Raw genomic sequence first — 7,987 nt, forward strand, 5'->3', positions numbered from 1 at the left:
CAATCTGATACGTTCAGAATCAAACCCGCAGCTGTTGTTCGACTTTTTTTTCTTGACTAATTACAACTGAGTGTCGCATGAGCAGTTACATAAACTTGTCTGGTATATTTGAACACAAATGCCGTTCTTCAGTTAAAACTAACAGTACATTGTCAGGGACATTCAGTTCTATACAAACAAGAGACAGACAAGAGAATATTTCTACCGTTCATGTGGACTACGTGTTGACTTACTGATCGGAATAATTGAAAGGTTCGGGCTCATAGCCGATGCAGTGCGTGCTAATTAGAACAGCAACGCTGAGCTCTCAGCACCGTACTGAGCCCAGGTGTTTTTCTAAAGCTGTCAGGTGCAGTTCATTTACATGAAGGAAATCTCTTACTGGGTACGATTACAATGCAGTAAGTAGCACAGACTACTTAGGGAGTAGCCCGATGCGTTTAAAAACGACCCGAGCCAGGCAGGAGTCGAACCTGCAATTTCCTGATCCGTAGTCAGACGTGTTATCCATTGCGCCACTGGCCCTGGTGTGACACTGTAGGACTGTAACCCAGTGAGATCAGCACTGCAACTAGTAAAATATTACCCCCGGTCCATTCTTTTCCAAAAGTGAGAAACACCTGTTTTCTACATTTTGTCTGTTTTAAAACCATATCTCTTTAAACCAAACCAAGAGTTTGTCTTTTGCACTGATATTCTGATTCATTTCGATTTCAAAGAAAAAAAAAAACATTATCTTCCATAGCATCATAAAATTGTCCATTCTTCCAGACTCTACTTCTCTCTTGTAGTAGTACAGCAGACCTTTCCAGGTGAGCAGATCACAGAGTCCGAAATATGCTTCCTCCATCAAGCAAAGTACCTGAACATGACTCTGTCTTCATAAAAGCGCCCCTGTAATAAAGAAATTAAATCCGAAATCAAGAGTTCAGTTGCCTACTGAAGTTCAAGAAGTCATCAATTTTAACCTAGCAACACATTAAAGGCTGCATCTATACAAGTACGATTCTAGAAATGCTCACCAGATTACGTTTTAAGAAGGAACTGCGCCTCAGGTTCCGCCGAGATCTTAACTTGGATGGCAGGATTCAGAGTCCGGAGTGCGGACTGATGTCGCACGGAGGGTCCACATACTGTGGATCCCTCAGTTTTCTTCCGCGTGTTTAAACCGCCAGCGTGTGACTCCCCTGTCCCCGTGACCTCATTGCTCTGCTCTCGCCTCTGTGCAGCTGAGCCCGACTCATGGTAAAGTGGAAAAAAATATGCCCTCAACGTGGGATTTACTCTGGATCGAGGATAGATGTCACCTTTTTATCGTTGAACAGGATGTATGTGATGTGGCGACTAGGTTCAATTTTGTATCCTTTTAAAAGATTAAGGACTGGGGTGAGCGTGATTTACCACCCTTTCAGCTAAGAACCCGACATGAGCACCGTTTAAGCTGCATAGACTCGGTCGTTTAACTCTTCTCCATTAGCAGGGTTAAGGTTAAAGAAAAAAAAACATTGCTGACTTCTTTTTTTTTTGCCAGCCGCTAGCGCTGATTAGCAATGTTTGTATTTCATGTTTTGCAAGTTGCATCCATTTTAAGAAAAACAAGTCGCGTTAAAGACAGGAAATGAATACTTGCATTTAATTAAGTCTAGCCGTAGGCGGTTGTCTGTAAGGACCAGTTCTGTTCAAGAAGACAGAACAAAGAAGGCACCACTGGAATTCGGACTCAGGATCTCCTGTTTAAGAGACAAGCGCTTTAACCAACTAAGCCACGGCGCCCCGGGAGTGTTGTCCTTTTGCAGCCACTTGGACACACCACTCAGACACATCTGCATTCGGTGTGTGCTCCGCCTGCTCGCTGAGCAAGTTGCCACCTTTACATACAATAGCAACATCGACACCAAGAGAAAGGATGACAAATGGCTTTTATCTGGAACTTTTCATGTCCAAGGAGCTCAATGTGCTTTCTGTGTACAACAGGGCCACTGAACTCCACACTGGCCACTGAAGCACAGCAGTGGCTTGCTGGCTTGACATCTCCCAAGGAAAATGTTGAAATCGCATGTGGAACAGGAAAAGGACCCTCGAGTACGAGGGAAAAAAAAGAAAAAGATCATTTGGAGCGCGCCAACCCATGTCTGGACAGACCGGTTCCATCGACGAGGTGGCCGAGTGGTTAAGGTGATGGACTGCTAATCCATTGTGCTCTGCACGCATGGGTTCAAATCCCATCCTTGTCGCTCTCTACGTTTGACGTTGGCCATCCTTTTGTTTGCTCCAGTACTAGAGCCTTACATTTTCTAGCGGTGGCTGAACATGGTATAGTAGGCTAACGTTGGTATCGAGCAGTGGCAGTAACAGTATTTACGTGCCGCTGCTGCCAAGTGGCTCTGGGTTGTGACCGCGTTTTCACTTACTTGCAGCACAAACGGAGAAAGCGATTTTTGACAGTCTCTCGAGAGACTGCGCTAGGTGTTTAGGGATAGACTTTGTCAGTTCCCAATGGGATGATGGCCTCTCAAATAGTTTGTGATTCCTCTAGACGTTTATACAGTAGAAGCCTGCTTCGTGGCTTAAATCCAAGCTAAGGAAACGAGTTTGAGGTCTGATGCAGAACTGCGAATTCAATGAAGGGGAACACTACAGTACATTGCACTGTATGTGTGAGGAAAGCTGCCCCCTTCTGTTCCTTGTCGACCGAACAGAGGACTGTAAAGGATACCGCCAAGAAACTTTAGAATGCTGGTTGTAATCCAGCTCCAAAGAAGCCCCTTTGGGTGTTATGTCATCAAAAAGTAAGAACAGAGAATCTCCCTTTGATCAAAAGTGCAACAGAACTGTTTTCCGTGGAGCAGGTTTCAGACCCGTAGACCTGTTTTATTTGTAGGGCAGGGCGCATTCCCAAACGCGAATCTCCTGTTTTAGAAATGCTTTGGGCGGCGTGAAGTGAAAATAAGAAGTGGGCTCCAGATGCACATGGAAGCAATCAAGTGTTTCATCCGAGCTGTTTCAACGACTCCTCAACAGCTTTCCTTTTACAGAGGCCCAACGATTAATGATGGGGGTGCACCCTTCAATGTGCCTTACGACTCTAGGGAGTGATTGAGACGATTCGTAGCGTGTGTTCATTTCCCTCTATTCCCCATGTTGCAGTGGTAAGATGACGTAAATTCCTGCTTCGGCACGTAAAGGCATTATAATCAAGTGCAGGAGCTGAGGGCTTTTGTTTTGTTTCGTTTTCTATGGCACTCGTAAGCACGCAAAACAAAGACAATTCCTGCATCTAACACGAATGTAAATGCTTTTGAAAGTGCAGTGTGGTGCAGCTTGTAAAATCCTTGTCCACATTTGTGGTTTGTTGATGTTTTTTCTGTCTGCCAAAGTTGCATTTTGACATCCGGACGGGGAGACTTTATCATTTGAACGTGAAGCCAGCCTTAAACCTTCTGAGGCGTGTCTGTCTGCCGGCATGTATCTTGTGAAAGGTTTTTTTTTTTTAACGGAGAGCGACTTTAAAAAAGTTTCCGCAGCCACCTCGCACTCCGTGTTAGATTATAGGAGGAATGCGGTGGCGGCGAGCTCGCTGTAGTCGTGGCCGAGTAGTTAAGGCGATAGACTTGAAATCCACTGGGGACTCCCCGCTTAGGTTCGAATCCTGCCGACTACGGCGTCTGCCGCACGTCACCTTGTGCCTGTGCGGCAAAGGCGAAGTGCCGCTTCTCCTTTCCTGGTACTATAAAAATGCTACATCGCTTGGTCCTGCTTCCATGGAAAGCAGTTCTTCAGGTAATTCTACTCTCTTACCAAAGCTGTTAGGTTCCTTTCCGTGGTGAGATGGGTTGTCATGCAACGCTGCCACATAGTGCCGACAGACAAGTGTGTTGCGGGAGAAGAGAAAAGTGTTTGAAGATTTAAGAGTGTCTTAGGTGGAGCCAAAATCAAGTGTCACAAATGCAAGTGGGAAGATTTCCAATGTTTAATATGGTCAAAATAAGCGGAAGTTACCAGCTGGTCCGGCACAGTCTGCCATGCTTTTGTCATATACTGTAAAGTGGTGTCGAACTGGGTGTCGAACTGGAGCCTCACCATTTGCATATGTGAGGCTCCAGTTATACATCGAGTGTCACATTAAATGACAAAAATGAAGAGAGTTAAAGCACCTGGAAAGGTTTTCTTACAACTTTTGAGCTGACACAGTTTTGGAAAATGTTTCCTTCACGCTGCACTGAACAACATAGGCAGCCAAGAGTCTCCAAAACAAAACAGAATGGACAGATAGGAGAAAATTCCCACTTGTCCTGAAGTTCCCAAAATCCAGCACTGAGCGTACACAAAGTGTCTAAGTAGCGTGGGAATGCTAACCCTAACCCTAGCTGGAGTTTGAGCAATCCGGCACTGAGCGTAAGAAGATGAGTCAAAGTAACGTCTAATCGGATTAGTTTCCTTAGAGCTGGTTCAGAGTTTGCTCAAGAGTTTACCTTTCACAGATGCGCAAAGAAGAATGTTGGGGGTGCACGCTTCAAGGTGCCTTACAGCTGTAGGGAGTGATTCGAGACGATTCGTGGCGTGTGCTCGTTCCCATATACCGTACGACCCGGGGTGCAGTGCTAGGATGACGTACTATACCGCTTGGGCACGTAACGGCGTTATATGCAAGTGCGGGACGTGAGGGTTTTCGTTTGTTCGTTTTGTTTTGCTCTGCTTTGCTTTGTTTTGCTTTCCATCGCGTTGGTAAGAGCGTAAATAAAAAGGCGATTCTTGCGTCTACCACTAACGTAAGAGCTATTTCAAGTGCGGCGTGGTGCGGCTTTTGAAATGCTTGTGGGCATTTCTCTGTTGTTGATTCTTTTTTTGTGTGTAACAAAGTGGCATTTTCATGTCCGGGGAGACTTTATCATTCTGACATGAAGCCACCCTTAAGTCCTCTGAGGCGTGTCTGTCTGCAAGGCTTGTATTTTGTAAATGTTTTTTTGAAACGGAGAACGACTTTGAAATAGGCTTCCGCCGGCGCCTCGCGATCCAGGTAAGATTGTAGCAAGAACGCAGCGGCGGTGGGGCTTGCTGTAGTCGTGGCCGAGTGGTTAAGGCGATGGACTAGAAATCCATTGGTGTCTCCCCGCGCAGGTTCGAATCCTGTCGACTACGTTGTCCACCTCCTGTCATTGTGTTCCGGCGCAAGCAAAGAAGCGCGCCTCTTTGCTGTTCCTGGTGGTTTTAAAACGCCAAATCGCTTGTACCCGCTGCCTTGGAATTAAATTCTTCAGCGTCTGCGAATGGCATTTTGCAGCTGGAAGCAGATGTCGACGCTTTTTGCAAAGAGCACCAAAAAAGCGTCTTTTTTGAAGGCCTGGGCACTGAGCATCGGTGGTTCAGTGGTAGAATTCTCGCCTGCCACGCGGGAGGCTCGGGTTCGATACCCGGCCAATGCAGTGGCTTTTGCAGCGAGCGGCTCCATCACTTGCATCCCCTTGCAACTCGCAACTGAAAACCCACTGAAGCTAAGCAGGTGTGAGCCAGTTCAGTACCCGGATAAGGGTGAGCTACAGGGAAAAACAAAGCTTCCAGCTGGAAGCGGTGTTAATGGTGCCGGCGGGGGGGCGCTCACCCTGTGGTCTGTGCAGGTCCCAATTCCCCAGTATAGTGACGGAGATTCTGTGTTGTAAAAAGGCGCTGTCTTTTGGATGAGATGTAAAACCGAGGGCACAGCGCTCTGTGGTCATTCAAAATGACCACCAAAACCTTTGACAAAAGCTCTTGGTAATTGATGGTCTTCAATAATGCTTCTCCTTTAGGTACATTTTAAATCAGCTGACAAATGCTGTGAAATGGGGGGGCACTTCAGGCCAGTGTAGGATTTGGGTTACAAGAACCATGAAACTGCACGAGAAAGCCTGTACACTGAATTACATGGCTTTCTATTCAAAGGAGGACAAAAGAAATTCCCTGAGTTCGATTTTTTGCAGCACAGAGAGGAGCTGTACATGTTTGTCTGAAATGATACATTTGGCACAACAAGACACAGAGAGAGGCACAGCTGGTATTCAGACCCAGGATCGCCTGCTTACTAGGCAGGCACTTTAAGCCACTAGGGAGCACCGCACTTTTACAGACACTTGGACACATCTGCGCTCGGTCTGCACTTAACATAATCTCTGAGCCCGTTGCCTCTTTCCCATTTAGTAGCAGAACTGACGCCAAGAGAAATGATGAGAAATGGCATTTATCTGGCACTTCTCATGTCCAAGGAGCTCAATGCCCTTGACACCTCCCCAAGGCGACAGAGCTGTGCATTCTTTGGCGACAACATTTTTTCTTTTGTTTTATTTCTATACTTATTGATAGAATAAAAACGATATGTCATGTACTGTAAGGGAAATGTCTCTTTTCATGGGGAAAGCTAGCACCAGCAAATGTTGTGTTTAGAAGAAGTGATTTAACATGACACGTGACCTAATTTACCGGAGCAAAAGCTCACCCAGCAAGCCCTGCTTTACTTCTACAGGAGAGAAGTACTGTAGAGTCTGCAAGATGTTCAGCTGGGTAGCTACGTCAGCATGCCTCGGCTGCAAAGGAACAAGTAATAGGTTTATTGCATGCTGAAAAGAGAAGAACGGAAACACAGCGTTTCGGCCGTGAGGTCTTCTCACACCTGAAGAAGCCTCACACCTGTAAAAGGCTCCATGGTTTTCTTTCTTCTCTTTTCAACATGGAATACACCTATTGTCTGCAAGATGTGACAATTTCACGGTGTTTTGGAAGAAAACCTTTTTTCTTTGAATTCAAAATCAATCAGAATTTCAGCACGACACACCAACACTTTTTCTGTTTTTAGATATGAATATTCAATACTTAAACGGGCGCAGTTAAGACATTAAATATATATACATATTGTATACAGTACAGTTTGCATACGGTAATTTGTTTATGTTACGCGATTAAAAAATAAATAAATAACACTGAAAGGTCCAGCACCAGCTGGATTCAAACACACAACCTGCTAGTTGGTAGTCATGCACCTAGACCAGTAGGCTACAAGACAGCTCGCATGAACAAGCAGCCGAAACAGCCCTACACAGCCCTGCCGCAGTACACGGATATAATCATACCATTATTAAATTCTTGAGATACGCGATTCCATATTATATTCCCTTTTAATCAAATTCTAAAAGTATGCTTGTTGACTCCGGTATCACGTTAGTTAAAGACTTCGAAGTTTACAATGTTTAGGGAGAAATGGAATACTGGTGTGTATTTTTTTCTTTAAAGTACCAAGACCAGCTATATACTGTATGTTTACGTTCCAAAATTAATATCGTTTATGGCCTTCACACGCGTTACAGTATGCTCCTATTCTTTTTATGCTCAGCTACTAAGATTTCCCTTTTAGTGGTAAAATTCAATATCTACAACGGGCACAGTAAAGACGTTTACAGTAAGTCTTTCTACGACAGACCAACGGACCACGAGTGCCCCTGTCGGTCAACCAATCACGCACCGCGGTACCCCGTGTCATCTTACCTGCGGTACGTGTCTGTACCGCTCACTTTGAATGGCTGCATTTGTAACAGTATTGTTGTTATTGTTTTTGTCCTGTAAAGTGCTTTGAGGAGCCAGCTTTAAAGGCGCCATAAACAATAAAGTTCATTATTATTACTATTGTTAATTTGCTGGACAGAGAGGTGAACATTATTACACAGAAGACAAAGATAGCGATTTACGTTGCATTGTGCATTGTGCTGCTGTAATACAGTTTTAAATAATTAAAAGTCTAAACAGTATCAGCTTTATTTATGGGTTTTAAACGCGATTTAAATCAATATAAATGTTTAAATTGTAACGCCTAGGTGACTATTCATTGTTATTAAAATGACTTAAATTCGATCATGTTGTGATATTTAGAAATATACATTTGTTTGGTGCGAGTGAAGTTTTATTTAATCTCTGAGCCAGGGAAACGTTTTATTTTTTCAAAGAAATGTTTGTTAAAAAAAAG

At 44.5% G+C, this 7,987-nt stretch overlaps 2 non-coding genes across 2 annotated transcripts; both read left to right on the forward strand.

The window, feature by feature from the left end:
• Positions 1-2,152: 2,152 nt before the first annotated feature.
• Positions 2,153-2,234, forward strand: trnas-gcu (transfer RNA serine (anticodon GCU)). The gene has a single exon. It is a non-coding gene; the product is annotated as a tRNA-Ser (tRNA).
• A 2,823-nt stretch (positions 2,235-5,057) lies between these two features.
• trnas-aga (transfer RNA serine (anticodon AGA)) lies at positions 5,058-5,139 on the forward strand. Its single transcript has one exon. It is a non-coding gene; the product is annotated as a tRNA-Ser (tRNA).
• Positions 5,140-7,987: the final 2,848 nt, after the last annotated feature.

The sequence above is a fragment of the Lepisosteus platostomus genome, chromosome 22 (genome assembly GCF_059453375.1).
Source record: "Lepisosteus platostomus isolate fLepPlt1 chromosome 22, fLepPlt1.hap1, whole genome shotgun sequence".
In the NCBI taxonomy this organism is placed as follows: Eukaryota; Metazoa; Chordata; class Actinopteri; order Semionotiformes; family Lepisosteidae; genus Lepisosteus; species Lepisosteus platostomus.